Genomic DNA, 18,168 nt, shown 5'->3' on the forward strand with positions numbered 1-18,168 from the left:
ACCAAGGGAAACTTTGTTAACCAAGACAGGAGACCACAAGCTATTTTTAAAAAATAAACATACTTGCTTATACAAAAATAATTTATAAAATGTTTCCTGCTTAGCAAAATGTAAATCAATAAACTATGTATGGGAGGGGGTGGCAATGCAGCCACCCCCTTTAAACATATGCAAATAGGTCTTACAAATTGACTAGAAAAACAAATAATTGAACAGAAAATGAGCCAAAAAATATGAATAAACAATTCAAAGAAAGAGAAATTCAAATGGCTAGCATACACATTTAAGACTTCTCCAACTCACTAGTGGTCAGGGAAATACAAATTAAAGTAACAATGAAATGTCACCTACCTATCAAACTGACAAAAATTGTTAAAGCCCCTATTACTTATTCCTGATAGGGAAGTATACATTCATCCTTTGCTGATAGAAATCTGAATTGTTAGGTCCTTTGGAGAAAGCAATCTGGAAATATCTATTTAAAAATGTACCATTTGACCAGGCAATCCCATAGAAATAAGCAAATCTTATGTCAAGATATAAGTGGTTCAATCAATCATAAAAAATAAAGTGAACCTGTGAGCGATAATATTTTTGAAGAATAAAAATGATCCATTTATTTATGTGACCACTCTCCTTTCATCAGTAAAGATCTGCCGCTCATCAGTATTATCTTCATTCTAGTTTGAAGTGTCAAAACTAGTATATCTCTGTGGTTCATTGGTCAGTGCTCAGTTAAGGCTAATGTACAACGACCTCTCATATTTGGCTCAATCTTAAGCCATCTAGACCTCTATTATCAAGCTGAGATGATGAGAATAAGATCTTCCTTATTAGGTTTGGGATAGAATGGAAGGGTGTGTTCAAGGACTTCCCTCTGAACTCTCTCCAAGGAAAGTGCAGGAAAGGGATAGAATCAGGAGGAAAGAGCAATATAGGAATGTTAGAATAATAACTGACCTTGCTGCTTGTGGTTCACTGTAGCAGTATCAGTCCCAATGTATTTACACTGCCCTTAGGTAGTCTCCTCCCATGCCAACTCTGAGCTTGGTCATATGGCTTGCTTTTGTCAAGCAAGTAGAGACTTGAAAAATGCTTACACATTTGGGCCTGCTTTCTCATGTTGTCCTTGGGAACCCCTAGACCAACACAGTGTGAACAAGATTGGTCCAAGCCACTGGATGATGAGTGACATTTGGCCTAGTTATCCTAACAGCCAGCTAACCACCAACCAACTGCCAAACACGTGAATGAGGTCATCAACCACCAGGTGATGAAAGATGCCTAAGTGAGCCCAGATGAGATCATTAGAACTGCCCAGGTGGGCACAGCTCAAAATGTCAACCCACCAAATCTAGAGCTAATGAAATGGCTATTATTTTAAGAAATGAACAAGGAGTAGTGGAAGGGGAGTTGAACGGGGGGGAATTGGGTGACTGGGTGACAGACACTGAGGGGGGCACTTGATGGGATGAGCACTGGGTGTTATATGTTGGCAAATTGGACTCCAATTTAAAAATTTACAAAAAATTTAAAAAATAAAATAAATTTAAAAATATACAAAAATAAATAAATAAATAGATAGATAAAATTTTTAAAAAAGATACTAACTTTGGGAATGGTTTGTTACACAGCTAAAGCTGCTATACTAGCAGAGGGCCAAGAAACAAAAATGTCATAGAATTTTAGAATCTCTTGAACACCCATGTTTTAAGTTAAGAAGCTTATGTGAATATAATCAAGCATAAATCTATAGAAACGCATATGAGTAGAGAGATGGTATAACAGAAAGGAGATAGGAAAGAAAGACAAAGCTTACATGGAACAATAAGAATATCTAATCAAGTTCATTCAGCTTGTGAAAGAAAAACTAAAGTATGAAATGAAAGCTTTGAAAAAGTGTGAATGCTTAGATTGTATGAATAATGGAGTTTGATTATAAGCATATCTATTTTCTCTAATATTAAATTAAAGTAGTTCTAAAAACATATGGTACCCTAGATGTAGAAACAGGAGACTCAGAGAACTGAATTATTTTTTTAATTGAATCATTTTTGTAAAAGATCCAAGCAATACCTAATTAGTTTGAATGAGTGCTTATGATGTATAGCTTGGAAAACAATTATTTTAAATATGAGGCATACAGTAAGGAGCTGGGGAATGATGGTGAGTGTAGATCAATCCAAATGAATTCCCTGCCCTGTGAAATAAGAATTATTAACACAAATTTCTCCTGAGTTTTGTTTTCCATTACTGTCGTCAATGAGAAATAATTTCCTTCTCTGCCCAACTCTTTGTCTTATTCCCAAAGGATCACTTTAAAAAGCCTTTATTAAGTACTTTGGGTAGACTCAGAAAGATAAGACCTGTAGCTGAAAGAATGGTGTCCAACCTGTGGTGGATGTGGAGTCACACCCTTCCCCAAAATATTTCTCAGGAAAAATGCCACTCTACAGTGATGAATACATATTAGGCATTTGAACTCACGTACTACTAATATGTTATCTACTGAAATTTCATTACTGTCCTGGGAAGATAGGCATTCGCTCCTTAGTATGGATGAAAAAGTTTAGACCTTGCAAATTGGCCAACACCCTGGCTCTTGTGCCAGGTGCTATGGTTCTTAAGATAGCTAACTGCTTCCAACTGCTAAGTGGCTGGAAAACTCACTCCTAGTTTTTGAATCTCCACTGAGACATTAGTTTGAAAAGTTTAGTGAGAAGCCCTACTGCTAATAGAAGTTCCTCATCCCAGATGTCACCTTTCAAGTCCCCCAGTGGATCACAGGTTTTACCCGTGCTTGAGTGCCCTCTTCATTGTGGAGATGTCCCTGCTTGCCTTCACTGTTAACCAACACTCTCTTTCATCAGTCCTCTTGCCTTTGCTGTTCTGTGCTCCCTTTAGATCTATTACAACTAAGTCAAATATGCATTTTTCCAAATATGGGGGCAATCGTTTTGCTAAATTAATTTGTTCTGCAATTGCAAACCTAAAAGTTCCTTTGAAGGAAAACAAAAGAGCACATAAAGTTGGATTTTGATTTTTGGACACACAGACCATGTTCTCCAGAAATTTAATTTTCTAGATTAATGAATCATATCAGATATTGTAAATTAGAAATTCCTTTTACAACATGGAAAACAATGTGAATAAATTGAATCTACTTGCTGAAGGAGACATTGTGGTACCTACATGTCACACACACTTAAACAAAGCTTTGTGTTTTTCAGGCTGTGTTGGATTGGTTCTTTGCAATTAGAAATCCCCCTTTGCAATTAGAAATCCCCCTTTGCAATTAGAAATCCCCCTTTTTGAGCTTTTTATAAGGTTGGTCTCTAAACGGACTAGGGTTTCTTTCCTTACTTCCTCCTTGCCCTCCTCTACTTTAGAATTTAGGAAGGATCTGAACCATATGGAAATGATGAAATATCAAAAACTTTAGTCTAACAGGCTATTTATGCAATAACAATAGTATTTTACATCTATTATATTTCCAAAGCTGACTACCCATGTGATTTCATTTGAGTCACATCAATTTCTAAAGCATGTACAGAGAACAAGCAATTGGGAAAAACTAGCATTTTATCTCCACTTCAACAACAGGAGCATTTAGAAAGAAAGATAAGGCCACCAGTGGAAGGTTTGCCGAGAGAAACATTCCCTCCAAACCAGCTCACTGTCTCCTACAGCCTGCAAGTCTTATCAGAATTACTATCCCAAGGCAGAGAGGTCTTTCTGACTCTTCACAAGCACTACCTCTCCATATTGGAGAGATACTGGAAAGTTCCAAGGGCAGGATATCAGGAGACTTGACTCCACCTTCAGCCTGCTCTAAACCACCTATATTTATTTCTTAGGCCCAGTGTCTTAAAATGGGAATAAGCATACTTGCTGTATTCATTAGCTTGTTATGATAAAAATATTAACTTAAATATTAATATTATAGCCTTCTGTGAACCATAAATAACTACATATATGTCAAAGGCAGGACAGGGAATCTGAAAAGAAGAGAGTCTTCCTTCTCTGAGGCCCTAATCTAGCCTCTGGAGCCAGACACTATGCAAGATGGTTTAGATACAGTATCTCATTTAATCTTCACATCAACCCAGGGATCTGAGTAGTATTGTTATTAGGTCCCTGAATTTCTTTCCTACTTATTTTAAGTTATGAAATAATTTGAACATTTAAAAAAAGATTTTATTTATTCATCAGAGACACAGAGAGAGAGAGACAGAGACAGAGACAGGGACAGAGAGAGAGAAGCAGGCTCCATGCAGGGAGCCCGATGTAGGATTTGATCCTGGGACTCTGGGATCCAGGATCATACCCTGAGTCAAAGGCAGATACTCAACCGCTGAGCCACCCAGGTGTCCCAATAATTTGAACATTTTATAGCACAAAAATACACCAATTCAGAAAATACAACACAAGCATCTTCCCCACCCAGATCTGCAGATGTTAACATTTTACAAATATTCTTCAGATGTCTCTTTTTCTCTCCAAGAAATAAAATGTTACAGAAATAGCTAAAGCCCTATCCTCACTTCTCCTACCTTCTTCATATTCCTGTACCTTGTGTACATTTCCTCCCGTGGATATTTTTATACTTTTACTATTTGTATCTGTATCCATAAAAAGCACACACTAAATTTCTTGTGTTTTAAAAATTTACAGGTATTTTAGCCCACACAATATGCCTTCTTTTATATTTTTTCTTTCAAGATTATGTTTTTGAGGTTTATCCATGTTGATAATCTCAATTTGTTCATTTGAACCATTGTATGCTATTCTAATGTTGTAATAAATCATGAATTATTTATCTGTCTCCTCACCAATAGAAAACTTTATACTATTTTTCCATCACACACAGCAAAACATATTTATAGTAAGCATATCAGTAAATGTCTTCCTATATAATTATGACCAAGTTTTTCTTTTTTTTTTAAGATTTTATTTATTTATTAATGAGAGACACAGAGAGAAAGGCAGAGACACAGGCAGAGGGAGAAGCAGGCCCCATGCAGGGAACCCGGTGTGGGGACTCGATCCCGGGTCTCCAGGATCAGGCCCTGGGCTGAAGGCAGCACTAAACTGCTGAGCCACCCAGGCTGCCCCAAGTTTTTCTATTAATATATTAAGAAGTGGAACTGGCAGCTTATAGAATATAAGGTGTTGCCAATTTCTGTGCAAAATACAGTAATTACTCAATCACTTTTCTTCACCAGGGTATGAGTTACCGTACACCACATCTCTGCCCACACTTGGGGTTATCAGAGTTTTAAATATGGATCCATCTGACAGACATAGAATGACAATTCATTGTTGTTTTAATTCCTTTTCTTTTTCTGTTCACAAAAATTCAAAATTAATTTCTCAAAGACTGACTATGGAGGTTCCCAACAATGAAAGCATTTGAGAAGTTCAATACTGGTCTAATCTAAGTCTTCTGTGGATCCAGTAAAGTCTAGCAAAATAGAGCCTGGGAAAGCCCTCATTCACATCAGTCAGAAGGTTTGGAGTTACTTTCTCTTCCCAAAACCACAGCCACAAGTTAAGCCTGATCACCGACTGCCTGAAGTGCTGTAGAAGCTATTAGACTGGCCTCCTTGCCTGTTCTCACTCTAACTCTGCAGTGGGCATTCACCTAGACGTTGCTGGGGACTGAATTGTGTCTGTCTACAAATTCACACGTTGAATCTTTGATGTGATGATTATTTGGACATGGGGCATCTGGGAGACAATTAGGTTTTAGCTGAGGTCATGATGTCAGGACCCTCAGGATGGCATCAGGGCCCTTCTCAGAAGAGACACCAGAGAACTTCTCCTTCTCTCTCTCTGTCCTATGAAGACACAGTGAAAGGACACAGATCTAGGCCAGAAAGAGAGTTCTCACCAATAATCAAATCAGCCAGAACGTGGATCTTGGGCTTTCCAGCCTCCAGAAATGTGAGAAAATCAATGTCTACTGTTTAAGCAAGTACTTTGTTATGCTCCCACTCACCAAGTAGACTAAGATAGGAGTTAAGAACTCAGACTCTTGAGTCAGATTAGTTGGCTTAAATTGTAGTTCCCCAATTTACCAAACATACGGCCTTGGGAAAGTCTCTCAAATCTCCTGGCCTCAGTTTTCTTATCTATAAAGTAGAGTTCTTAATTGTTTTTATCTCGCAGGCTTGTCATGTAGGTTAAAATGAGTATTGAATGTGAAATACTGAATCCAGTGAGGCAGTTGAAAGTCTCAATATATCTTAGCTAAGGTCGTTATTTACATTATTAGACAGGAGCTTTTGTTACATTGTTCTCATACTTAATAACTTCATGTTTTCCCAGTAACTACAACATAAACCATAAAATTGAGGCTTCCTAGCATCTGGGTCACACCTTCCTTTCTAGATTGATGTTTCACAATGGCCCTCCATGAGCCATCTGCCAGTCACACCTGTTTATACACTGTCCTCCACCAGTCAGTGTGCTTTCCTGCATTTGTCTCTGAACTTGCCAACTCTGCTGCCTAGAATCCCTATTCTTCATGCTTTTCTCTACTCACCTCAGTCCTATGCAGCCTTTGAGAGTCTGGCCCAAATCTGTTGCATCAGGTAGAATAATACCCCCTTTACTTGTCCACATCCTAATTCCTGGAACCTATAAATATATGACTTTATATGGCAAAATGTGATTAAGATGAAGGATCTTGAGATGGGGATATTTTCCTGGGTTATCTGGGTGGGCCCAATGTAATCAAATCCGTTCTCATGGGGCAGGAAGGTCAGAGTCAGAGGGAGATGTGATCATAGAAGCAGAGGTCAAAGTGACATGAGACTACAAGCCAAGGAATTTCAGTGGCTTCTAGAAGCTAGAAAAAGAAAAGGAAACAGTTTCTCCCCCTAGAGGTTTCAGCAAAAAGGCAACCATGCTGATCCATTTTAGGGTTCTGATCTCTAAAACTATGAGAATACATCTGTGTTGTTTTAAGCCACTAAGGTTACAGCAACAACAGGAGACTAATATTATCTTTCCTTGACCATGGAGAGATAATACCTTAATGTTTCTCTACGCTTCCTTGGCAAATGTTGTCCTTACGGCTTGATTTGAACCCATGCCAGCCATTTGCCCTCAGCCCTCCTTCGCACCCCCAATGCTAACTTCTATGAACAGTAAACAGCATATCCTTGACTTCATTGTTACAGGCTTAGATTCTGCTGATGGGAGGAGCAGGCACAGGTGGGAAGTTGGAAGGTGGCTCTTGGCTGTGTCTTGCAGCGGAAGCTATGTTGGTGGCAATAACAATGGTGGCAGTGGATCCAGCACTGGCAGCTGTAGCAGAAACAACCGTGTCCTGGGAGTTACACTAGGCAGCTGGGCTGCAGCAGCAGGAAATTTAGTAACACAGCACCCTTGGCCTCCAGGTAGAGCTTTTGTTCTGAAGATCCAGAAACATGAGTTTCCTACAAATACTATGAGTAACTTTATTTTCCCATCTTTTAATAACTCCAGCCTGCAAAATACCATTGCAACCAATTCCTGTATTAAATGTCTTCTGTGGGGGGTGCCTGGGTGACTCAGTCTGTTAAGCATCTGCCTTTGCTCAGGTCATGATCTCAGGGTCCTGGAATCAAGCCTTGCATTGGGCTTCCCGCTCAGTGGGGTCTCTTTGTTCCTCTCTCTCTACCTCTGCCCCTCTCCATACTCATGCTCTCTTGGTCTTACTCTCAAATAAATAAAGAAATCTTTTAAAAAATCTTCTATTTAATATATCCAGAATTGTTTCTGCTTTCCTGATTAGATTGTGATGTTATAGTTCTTGACATATTCTTCAATATTTAAGATGTATTTTCATGCATGCATATTTTATATCCTAGGCTAGTTGGTAAATCCTTTAACAACAGGGACACTATCTTAAGCATAATGGGAGAGTTATGATGTATTGTGTTAATGATTGTTAGATACCATATCATACCACAAAATCATACTGGCTTAACACTATAATAAAGGATACTAAGCCATGTAAGAACTAAGGGATTCAGACTCCCTTAGTCTGTGACACATCATATTAGCATATGCCTTCCATGACAGTACAGAGAGGGATGAAAAAGTATCACCAAAGCATAAATATTCTGGTCTAGAAATGACTCCTAATTTCCCATTTGTTTATCCCAATGCAATGGCAAGGGACGTTGAGAAATATAAGGAGCACATGATTTTTTTTTTAACTTTATGTCTCAGCCATAGAGAGATTTTCAAACCAGACAGATTTGGTTTTAAATCTGCATTTTGTCTCTTATTAGCTATGTGGCCTGCATCAATTTACATAAGCCCTCTGAGCATTAATTTTCCATCTAGGATAATTCTCAATATCTTGTTGAGATGATGGCCATGGTGATAGAAATGATGATGATGATGTTTTGGACTACTTACAATATGCAGACGCTGTGCTAAGAACTTTACATACATAACCTCACCTCATTCAGTTCTCAAAATATTCCTACAAGGTACTAAAATATCCCCATTTCACAGATGAGAAACTAAAGTCTAATTGTGAACTTGCTTAAGAGCACATGACTAGAAAATGGCAGCTGGTATTTGAAACTAAAGCTGACTTTAGACTCCATGTTCTTTCCACGATGCTTAAAATAGGAGTCACAAACTCTAAGGCTCTTAATCCATGTCAATCCTGGATTCTGCAACAACCATCAAAACAACCACAGTAATCATTTATCACTTACATAGTACTTACTATGGGCCAGGCATTGTGAATATATACTCATTTATATATTTTTTAATATATATTCTTATTTTCCCCATTCTGAAAATAAAGGATACAGTTAGGTAACTTGCCCAAGGTCACACAGCTAGTAAGTGACTCTTATAAAAGACTTTGCAAGTTAATTCCACAGTCATTTATGTTGGAGAACCACCATTTGCTATAACCATTCTTTTGGAGATTCACAATTTCTAGCTCTCAGAACCTCTGTGCTCATGAAACCCAATTATGTCCTAAACATATTTGCCATGCACTACTTTGTATTTTCTTCTAGCATGTAGAGGAACTAATTCCTTGGACCTCTGGCCAGGAATGTCTGGACTGGATTGTCCAAGTTAACCTGTCCTAGTGCTTTGAGGAAAGAACTTGGTGTTTGCTCTTCCAAAAAGGATCAACCAGAATGAAACCAGTGGCTGCAGCCTGGGTAACAATTCAGAGCCTGCATACCCTTCCTTCTGTACAAGCCCCAAACATTACCTTCTCCCTTTTTCCTGATCACCACATCCTCCCATTTTGAGAAAACTCAATCCATCCTCAGGACAGGTCAATTCTGAGAGACATAGGCCTGCTGTAACATGCTGTTAGGAGGAGTATTCTTGGTTAAGTGGTGATTTGGGGCAGCTCCCAGCAGGGTACCCTCACACTTCTGCATGACCTCAGAGCCCACATGATTCTCAGATTGTTTCCGATGAGGCTGGCCCTGAACTACTGATGATTTCTTACTGTGTGCGCCCTTCAGCTGAGAATGAGTGTGAGAGGGGAAAGTTTGCTCAGGACCTTGATCAAGTGGGAGGGAGGAGACTGTGGAAATAATAAATGCCCATGTATTATTTATCACTATTGTTGCTTATTGCACACAGCTTCATTCCATTGACTTCTCACTTTTAAATGAGCTGGGAAGAGGGCCAAGGTTGTTTTTCAGATTCCCCTGAGAGAATGTGAGTGAGTCTGTGGCATTTGTATTTTATTAACTCAGAGTTTTTCTTTTGTTTCTTCCAAATAATATAGGGGAAAATTAGACTCTTATTTTAAAGTGAGTTCAGGAAAGCCAGTAGACCCTTAATCATACACTAATTATTTCTTTCAATATAGAAGCATTAGGAGCCCCTGAACCAAAAAAATATGAGCAAGGGGAAAACAGAAGATAAAATGTCACCCTCCCAAAGCCCCCTGGAAACAGAATAAATAAAAGTAGTGTCATTAAACATCACAAAGGGGAAATTTGTCTTCAAAGTGGGCATGTTACAGATATATTTTGAGAAGAGGGATATCAAAAAAGCTCTTTATTTATACAACTGCAAGATCATTTTGTGACTATGTTCTGAACCTACAGAATGTAGATTTTGAATATACACTAGAATTTTTTAGGATATTCACAGTGTATCCTGATAACCAGGCAAAGATACAGAAATGGATCAGCCAAATGCTAATTCTCCACTCATTTAAAAGGATTGGCCTTAATCAGCTAAGAAATAAGACATGCCTGGATTTTGCAAGGTAACTATTTGCAAATCAGGGGAAAGAGAAGGCATATGGCTTGTGGCATGCTGGTCTCTGGCTTTCTAAAGGCTCAGTGTTGTCCAAGAGAATGCTCTGGGTACAAAACCTTGATCTAATCAATGGGGTGAGATTAATGGGGTGGGTGTGTCATAACATGCATGGTATAAGATGTATAATACATGTAAGAAACAGAGAAAGAGAGCAAGAATTGGAGGCACGGTTGCCTGAGAAAGGAGTAATAATAGATCAAGATAGATTGATTCTTTCTTCAAAAAATTTTATGGAGTTTCTTATTTCCCAGAAGTCTCAGGGTATTCCTCATCTCCGACGACTCAAAAGAGATAATGTGTTTTCTCTTTGCCTTTTCACTTCCCCAGTGCTTGGTTTCAGACATCAGAACAGAAAAGATGCTGGTGAGATGTGCAAACCTTTCAAGCACCAGGTAGAGAGCCATCTAGGGAATCTAAAGTGAGGACTAGGCCCTCCCAAAGGTTCACAGGCCAGCATCTCAGACAGGGCTACACTCCCAGACCCTTCCTCTTGACTCTATTCTGATGTAATTGATTGGCTCAGAGTGTGGGGGAGGCTGGAGAAGAGGCAATTGGTAGAAGGAGAGGGATGTGATGGAAAGAGCAGAAGCCCTGGTGCCTGCCAGACTCTGGCCAAACCTCAGTTTCATCACTGACAAGCCATGGACTATTTTCTCTGTAAAACTTAGTGTGACACCGAGTGGCTCTAAGTTTTTCATTTAAGTTGTTTAGTTTGTTGTGTTTTAGTTTCAGAGATAGAGCTTAATGATTCATCAATTTCATATAACACCCAGTGCTCATTACATCACATGCCCTCCTTAATGCCCAACCCTCAGCTACCCCATTTCCCTACCCATCTCCCCTACAGCAACCCTCAGTTTCTTTCCTATAGTTAAGAGTCTCTCTTATAGTTTGTCTCCCTCTCTGATTTCATCTTATTTTATTTTTTCTTACCTTCCCCTAGAATCCTGTTTTGTTTCTTAAATTCCACATGAGTGAAATCATATGATAATTGTCTTTCTTTGATTGACCTATTTCATTTAGGATAACACCCTCTAGTTCTATCCATGTCATTGCAAATGGTAAGATTTCATTTTTTGATGGATGAGTAATATTCCATTGTTTATAACTTCTTTATCTATTCATCTTTTGATGGATAAAGAGCTTAGGTAAGTTTTTTCCATAGTTTGGCTATTGTGAACATTGCTGCTATAAACATTGGGTGCAGGTGCCCCTTTGGATCACAATGTGTGTATCCTTTAGGTAAATACCTAGTAGTATAATTGCTGGGTTGTAGGGTAGTTCTATCTTTAACTTTTTGAGGAACCTCTATACTGTTTTCCAGAGAGGCCGTGCCAGCTTGCATTCTCACCATCAGTATAAGAGGGTTCCCCTTTCTCTTTTCCTTGCCAACATTTGTTGTTTCCTGACTTGTTAATTTTAGCCATTCTGACTGCTGTGAAGTGGCACTTATTTAAGTTTTATTTTATTTTATTTTATTTATTTTATTTTATTTTTTATACACTTATTTTTATTGGTGTTCAATTTGCCAACATATAGAATAACACCCAGTGCTCATCCCATCAAGTGCCCCCCTTTAAGTTTTAAATGAGAAAACCTGTAAATGTCTAGCAGAATACTTCACAGTGTTAGCTCTGTACTCCTCTCCACTAGCCTGCAGCCTGAATCAGGGCACAGGGTGGTCTTATACATATTCAACTCCACAACATAACACATAACAACAGGCCTGTGCCTAGCACTGGGCTTGTATTCTGAGCAAAATACGCAATCTCTGTCCTTACGAATCAGTCTGGTAAGGAAATAACCAGGGATCACAATCATGGAAATACAGGAGCATAAATAAGGATAAATGCAATAATAAGAAGATGAAATGTGCTGTCATGGCCCATGGCAGAGCACAAAAGGGCTTCTGCTGGCCAAGAGATTGGTTTGCAGGAACAGGCAAGGAGCTCATGCCCTCAAAGACTTTGACCAACTCCTGCTACCTAGATTCTCCTTCTCAGGGTTCAGAGACTCTTCCTCCTTAGTCAGCTTTAAAAAGCAATTTGTCTAGGGAAAGGTGAGACACTGATTTATAATCCCAGTTGAAAGAAAAAAGGCAAATAAAAAAGAAGAAAAAAGGCAAAAAAAAAAAAAAAAAAAGCTGCAATTCCAAAGAAACACTGCAACAATTTCAAAGTGCTGAACTGGTTCTTGACAGTTCTTCATTACAGGCATTTATAGGCTAACATGTATGGTCCAATCAATATGCCAACCAATGGTCAACCTGGACCAGCTCTAGAGGACAGCTCTACCCTTATAAAGCATCCAGAAAGATGTACAAAGTACAAATTGTAATTCAACACAGTAAGAGTTAAAACAGAGACATAGGGACTTTGTTATGGAAGACTGGAGGACTACCCTGAGAGGGACATCTGAGCAGAGCAAGGTTCTGGCCACATTTTCTTCTTCTAACCAAAAAGATTCAGTGGGATATATGGATAAGTTAGAGAAGACTCAACCATGCTGCAGTAACAAATAAACCCAAGCCTCTGTGGCTTAACCACGGTCATTCAGGAACTTAGGTCCCTTTCATTTTGTAGTACCTCCATATTCAAAATGTGTCTTCCAAAGTCACCATGGAAAGAGACAGGAACATCGAGCATGGGAGTTTTTATGAGCCAAGAGTGGCTTATATTATTTCTGACCTCATCCTATTTTATGTAGACTCAGTCACGTGGTCCAGCATATCTCAAGGAGTCTGGAAATAAAGTTTAGCTGTGGAGCTAGAAGGAAAAAGGAAATGAGTTTTGCAAACACATAGCAGTGTCTCTGACAGAGTATGTTCTCACACAAGGGACTGACCCACACACTGGACAGGCAATAAAGTATTTTGCTTTTGAGAATCTACATAGGTAGATTCAGATAAGGCTAATCTGAGTTTGAATAAGAGTTCTACTCCCTTCCTATCTTTATAAATACAGGCAGGTTCCTTGCTGTAATGATGAGGTTAATAATAATGCCTAGTCCATAAAGTTGTCACAAAGATTTGACTGATAGTTCCTGCCATGTCATACATACTTAATAAATGGTAGTTATCATTTCACAGTGTGAATTCCTTGCCATGACCTACCTGTATCTGCAACAAATGGTTTCCCAGCGTAAATCTACCGTGATTTTTACATAATATTCTGGCTTCAGGGTGAATGCCTATTGCCTTTCTCATAAAGTAAACCTCTCATAAAGTAAACCACAGCTATAGCTAAGGCTGTGTTGAAGTGAGCTGTCTCCCTCCTTCTTGCAGAATCTCTGAAGTTTCTGAAATACTTAATAAAGAACTTCATTTATTGGAAAATTCAGCATCTGAATCTTCATGAACCTTAAGCTTTCATGTTTTCATTAAATAGTTGGAGATTCAGATGCTAATTTTTTTATATAGTACACTTATCGTGATGAGCACTGAGTAATGTATAGAATTGTTGAATCACTATATTGCACACCTGAAACTAATATAACACTGTATGTTAACTACACTAGAATTAAAATAAAAAACAATAAAAATTTAAAAATATTATAAAGAAATAGAGCATTAAATTTTCTACTAGCAAAAATCCTGTGGTTCTCAGGAGACCCTAACATCATAGAAGACAAGAAGTAGTTGTACCTGTCTCTTCCTTTCCCAGGGAAAAAAGAAGCATCAGTGAGCCAACAATGTATAAGAACAATTTTGTTCCATGCCTAATTCTGTGTTCAAGCAGATGTGAACATGACCCAGTAGTATACTAGAGTATCATAAAGGCTCACAAAAGTCTATCATGAGCATATCTTCCTAAAATCTTATTCCATGACATAATGTAGGGTCTTTTGTTGGAAGGGCATTTGCTGTTTTATGTATTAAGTAACTGTTCTTGTAAGGTTTCTTTATTTATTAATACGGAAATTCTGGCTTTTGGGTTTTTTTAATACATGAGGTACCATGTTTAGTGACATGGTATCTGTAGCTTGAAATTGCCACAAAGGGAATATTTACACCATGGAAATTGACAAAGAGTAAAATTTAGGACTTTGTTTCTTTTTTTTCTTTTTGATGGGAAAGCAAGCTGCAGAACCACTTGTATAAACACTTACTCACACATCACTGGTGTAAGCCTCTAAAACTGCACACACACAATATACAAAGAGGATGTAGCCCAGTAGTCAAAGGAATTTCAAGTCTTTTGATGACAACAAGGTTGATCTATCTATGGGTGATTGGATTTGTTATTGTGTTTCAAGTATAACTTTTGTTGTTTATATCTTTTTGCAAAAAATGACATGCTTATTGTGTAAAAAGGAGAAAGTAAAAAATTGCCCATAAGTCTACCATCTCAAGATAACCTCAGTTAATATTTTGGCTTCCTTTCATTTATAAACAATAATGTCAAAAATACTGTCATATCATATATGTAGCTTTCCTACTTTACAATATATTTGATCAACTTTCCAGGTAATTATGTATTTTTCTGCAACACTACCTCTAGTGGTTGTTTGGCATCAGTAGGACATATATTAATTACAAGCATTACACATAGTCAGTCATTTTATTGTAAAGAGAAATATCTCTATTAACTACCAAAGAATGGAAAATTTCCCATGACCCTCTGCCATATTCATATATGGACAGGTCAGAATAAGAAGCACAATGGCATTCATTTAATCACCTGGCTAGAGCTCACTTCTCTCATCTATGTCTGATGCTTTTTGAGGTTTCTCACAAATGCCACTCTGCTCATCCAGAAAGCATAAATGAGAGGGTGTTTCTAGGTAAAAAGAACTGCTCATGATAGGGTTACTTTGCATCCAGAAGAGAGAAGTGAATGGAAAATCCATTTAAATAAATGAAGTCTAACACCCATGAGCACAAACACACCTTCCCATCCTACCAGTGAGCTCACTGTCTCTCTGATACTCAAACATCAATTAAAATAATTATTCTTAAATTATCATTTCACTCCACTTTTCACACAAAGCAGCATTAAACATCTGCATATTCAGCTCAGAGCTATTATCTCTGAGGGGATATTCATTATGATGCTGGTTGGGTGAGTGTCTCTGAAAGCCAGTTTAAAAGCTGTCACAATCTACCCCATCCCCCAGGCTCCTAATCCCTTACCCTAATCTCTTTTCTTCTTTATTCCATTGCACTTTCATCATTTTCTCACATGCTATATAATTTACTTATTTATTCTATTTATTATCTTGCCCTCTGCTAGACAGTAAGCTCCATGAATATAATCCAGTTCTTCTGCCTTCCTGTTTAATGATTGATTTTGACATCCAACATCAGTATTGCTATTCCCATTTTACAGATGAACACATTGAGATGGATAAGCACTGAGTAGCTTACTCAAGATTGCACTGGGCAGGACCACGTCTGAGCTGATCTAAGTCCAGAGCTATGGTCTTACTACAAAAGGTTCTCCCTTGTTACAGGATTCTGGGCATCAGATTCTGTCCTCCTCAGTTTTTTTAATCCATAAAATGAAGATAAAACTGGGTTCTTTGAAGGTTTGGAATAAAGATTGAGATATATGCAGAATTTGATTATTATAGTGTCTGATATTCAGTAAGTACAAGTTTCTTTCCATATTTCCCCTTTGATAAATAGAAAAACCAAGATTTCAAATGATAAAACAGCTTAGCTTAAAGTACTGTTTACAGTGGTAAGCAAATAAGACATGAGTCCAGGTTTCTACACAGGCCCATCTGTGCTACTTCCTGGCCCATCCAAATCCAAATCCTGGCAAATCACAAATTCACGAATTCAACCAGAGTAGCAGGCACAATTCACGGTGAACATCCTTTCAGCTTCATGATGAGGGTGGAAAAACACACACAGGAATAACAAACACAATAGCAAAAATGAATTTTAAAACACTTGATTCATTTTCCTAGTGCTGTTTAAAGTCAGAAAAAAAGAGTAGTTGTTACTTATTATGTCCCTACTACTGAACCAGCTCTGCTAAAGCATCACATACAATATGTGCTATACATCTTATTATACAGATTTAGAAACTGAGGCAAAATGAAGTTAAGCGAATTACTCAGTCATAAAGCCAGTGAGTGATGGAGGTGGAAATTGAATCTAGATCTGTCTCAGCTAAACACCCTATTTTTAATCTGTCTGTTGAGTTGCTGATGAAATTACTTCTGATTTTGTGACATTGACTCCCCAGTGATACTCCACTTCCTTGTGAGCTTAGCCATCTCAGCCACAAAGATGATTATGACTATAAGCCTTTTCATGACAAGGACTGACCAATATTATTACATATATCACTCATTACATCTAATACAAGGTTTTATTGCTTATGAATACTCAATAAATATTTTTGGTTGATTCATCCACAAAACACCACAACTTGAATTCCTTGGGGGAAATGTTGATCACTCAGGGCTAACTCCATAGTAAAGAAGACTCCTTACTATGAGATCTATGAGATAAATAGAAATGAAAAGCTTTGAGATCACATGTTAAAAAATGTTGCATTTTGGAGTTGATTCTCAATGACAACAACTTCTTATTTTGCACAAGTTTAGTCTAACACTTCACCACTCAATTAATTTTTCCTAGGGCACTATAGTTCTGGTGCCTATGTAAAGATCCAAACTGTATGCCATGCTCTTTGGCCACCCCAGGAATGTGCTGTGGTGTCATTTGCAGCTACAACCTGGGTGCATATGGTGAGGCTGACTTTCAGTTCCTGCTGGAGATGCATTTGTCTTTGTTCTGCACCTTTATCTAATAACAGATCCCTCTTAATCATGTTATGAAGACAGACAAAGTTTAATAATGCCATTCATCATGATTGGGACACAATGTGCTAAGAAGGGCGCTTTATTGCATTGTCTAAACTGAGTTTTAATACAAATAATTTTGACAACTAGGAGGTGCTATTATTTATCCAATCAGGATATTACTACAAGTACAAATCTGTTCTAAATTCTGAATTGAGAGTAACAAAATGAGTTCTATTTAGTTTCAAGATGGCTTTCTCAAGCCTTTGAAAAGGTTCCTAGTTTTGACAGCCAGGACTGTATATGAATCCCTCACTTGTATCTTGAGCTCACCCCAGATGGAGAAGTGAGCACACAGCTGTACCTTTATTGCTCACACAGGGACTGCTGTTGGCAGACAGCACTGTTGTTATATCATGCCTCATCTTTTTGTTGCCTTTGTTATCACAAAAGAAATAGATAGTAGGGAAATCCTTCCCCAACCCCCATTTCCAATCCCAGGGGGGCTGTGAATCCCAGTGATTCAATTTTAGGAGTACCAGTTACTTGCTCTACTCTCTTCTCTCTCTCCAAATCAAGGGGCATTAAGAGAAAAGAACCTTACATGTGAGCCCCAGTAACTATTAGAGAGTTCTGAGGTCATACTGAACTCAGTAATTACCTCCTGATTATGTAGATTTCAAGGAAGGGAAGGATCATGAACAGAATAATTCTGGAATAACCAAAAACAGCCTGGCAGGGAACCTACCCATTTCTTGGTTTTTATGCATAATATATTTCCTTTGACCATGATAGTGATGATAATGATGATGATGATACCACCACATAAACTGCTGATATGTATCAAAGAAGTACTGTTGCAAAGATCAAATACTACACATTAGGAGATTATACTTATTCCTTATTCTTCATGTTTCCTAGAGGAGAAAAAATTCTCCTTTACTTCTTCCTCTCAAATTCTATCTCACTCACTCCTTTCCAAATTATTGGAAGGGATGTATCCAATAGTAAAATTGGGAAGCACAGATTGAGTAGACTGTTAGAAACTGTCCTCTTCTTTCAGAACATTCCATTGGAAGACCTGTGCACTGTCTTTGCTCC

This window comes from Canis lupus, chromosome 29, assembly GCF_048164855.1.
Source record: "Canis lupus baileyi chromosome 29, mCanLup2.hap1, whole genome shotgun sequence".
Taxonomy (NCBI): domain Eukaryota; kingdom Metazoa; phylum Chordata; class Mammalia; order Carnivora; family Canidae; genus Canis; species Canis lupus.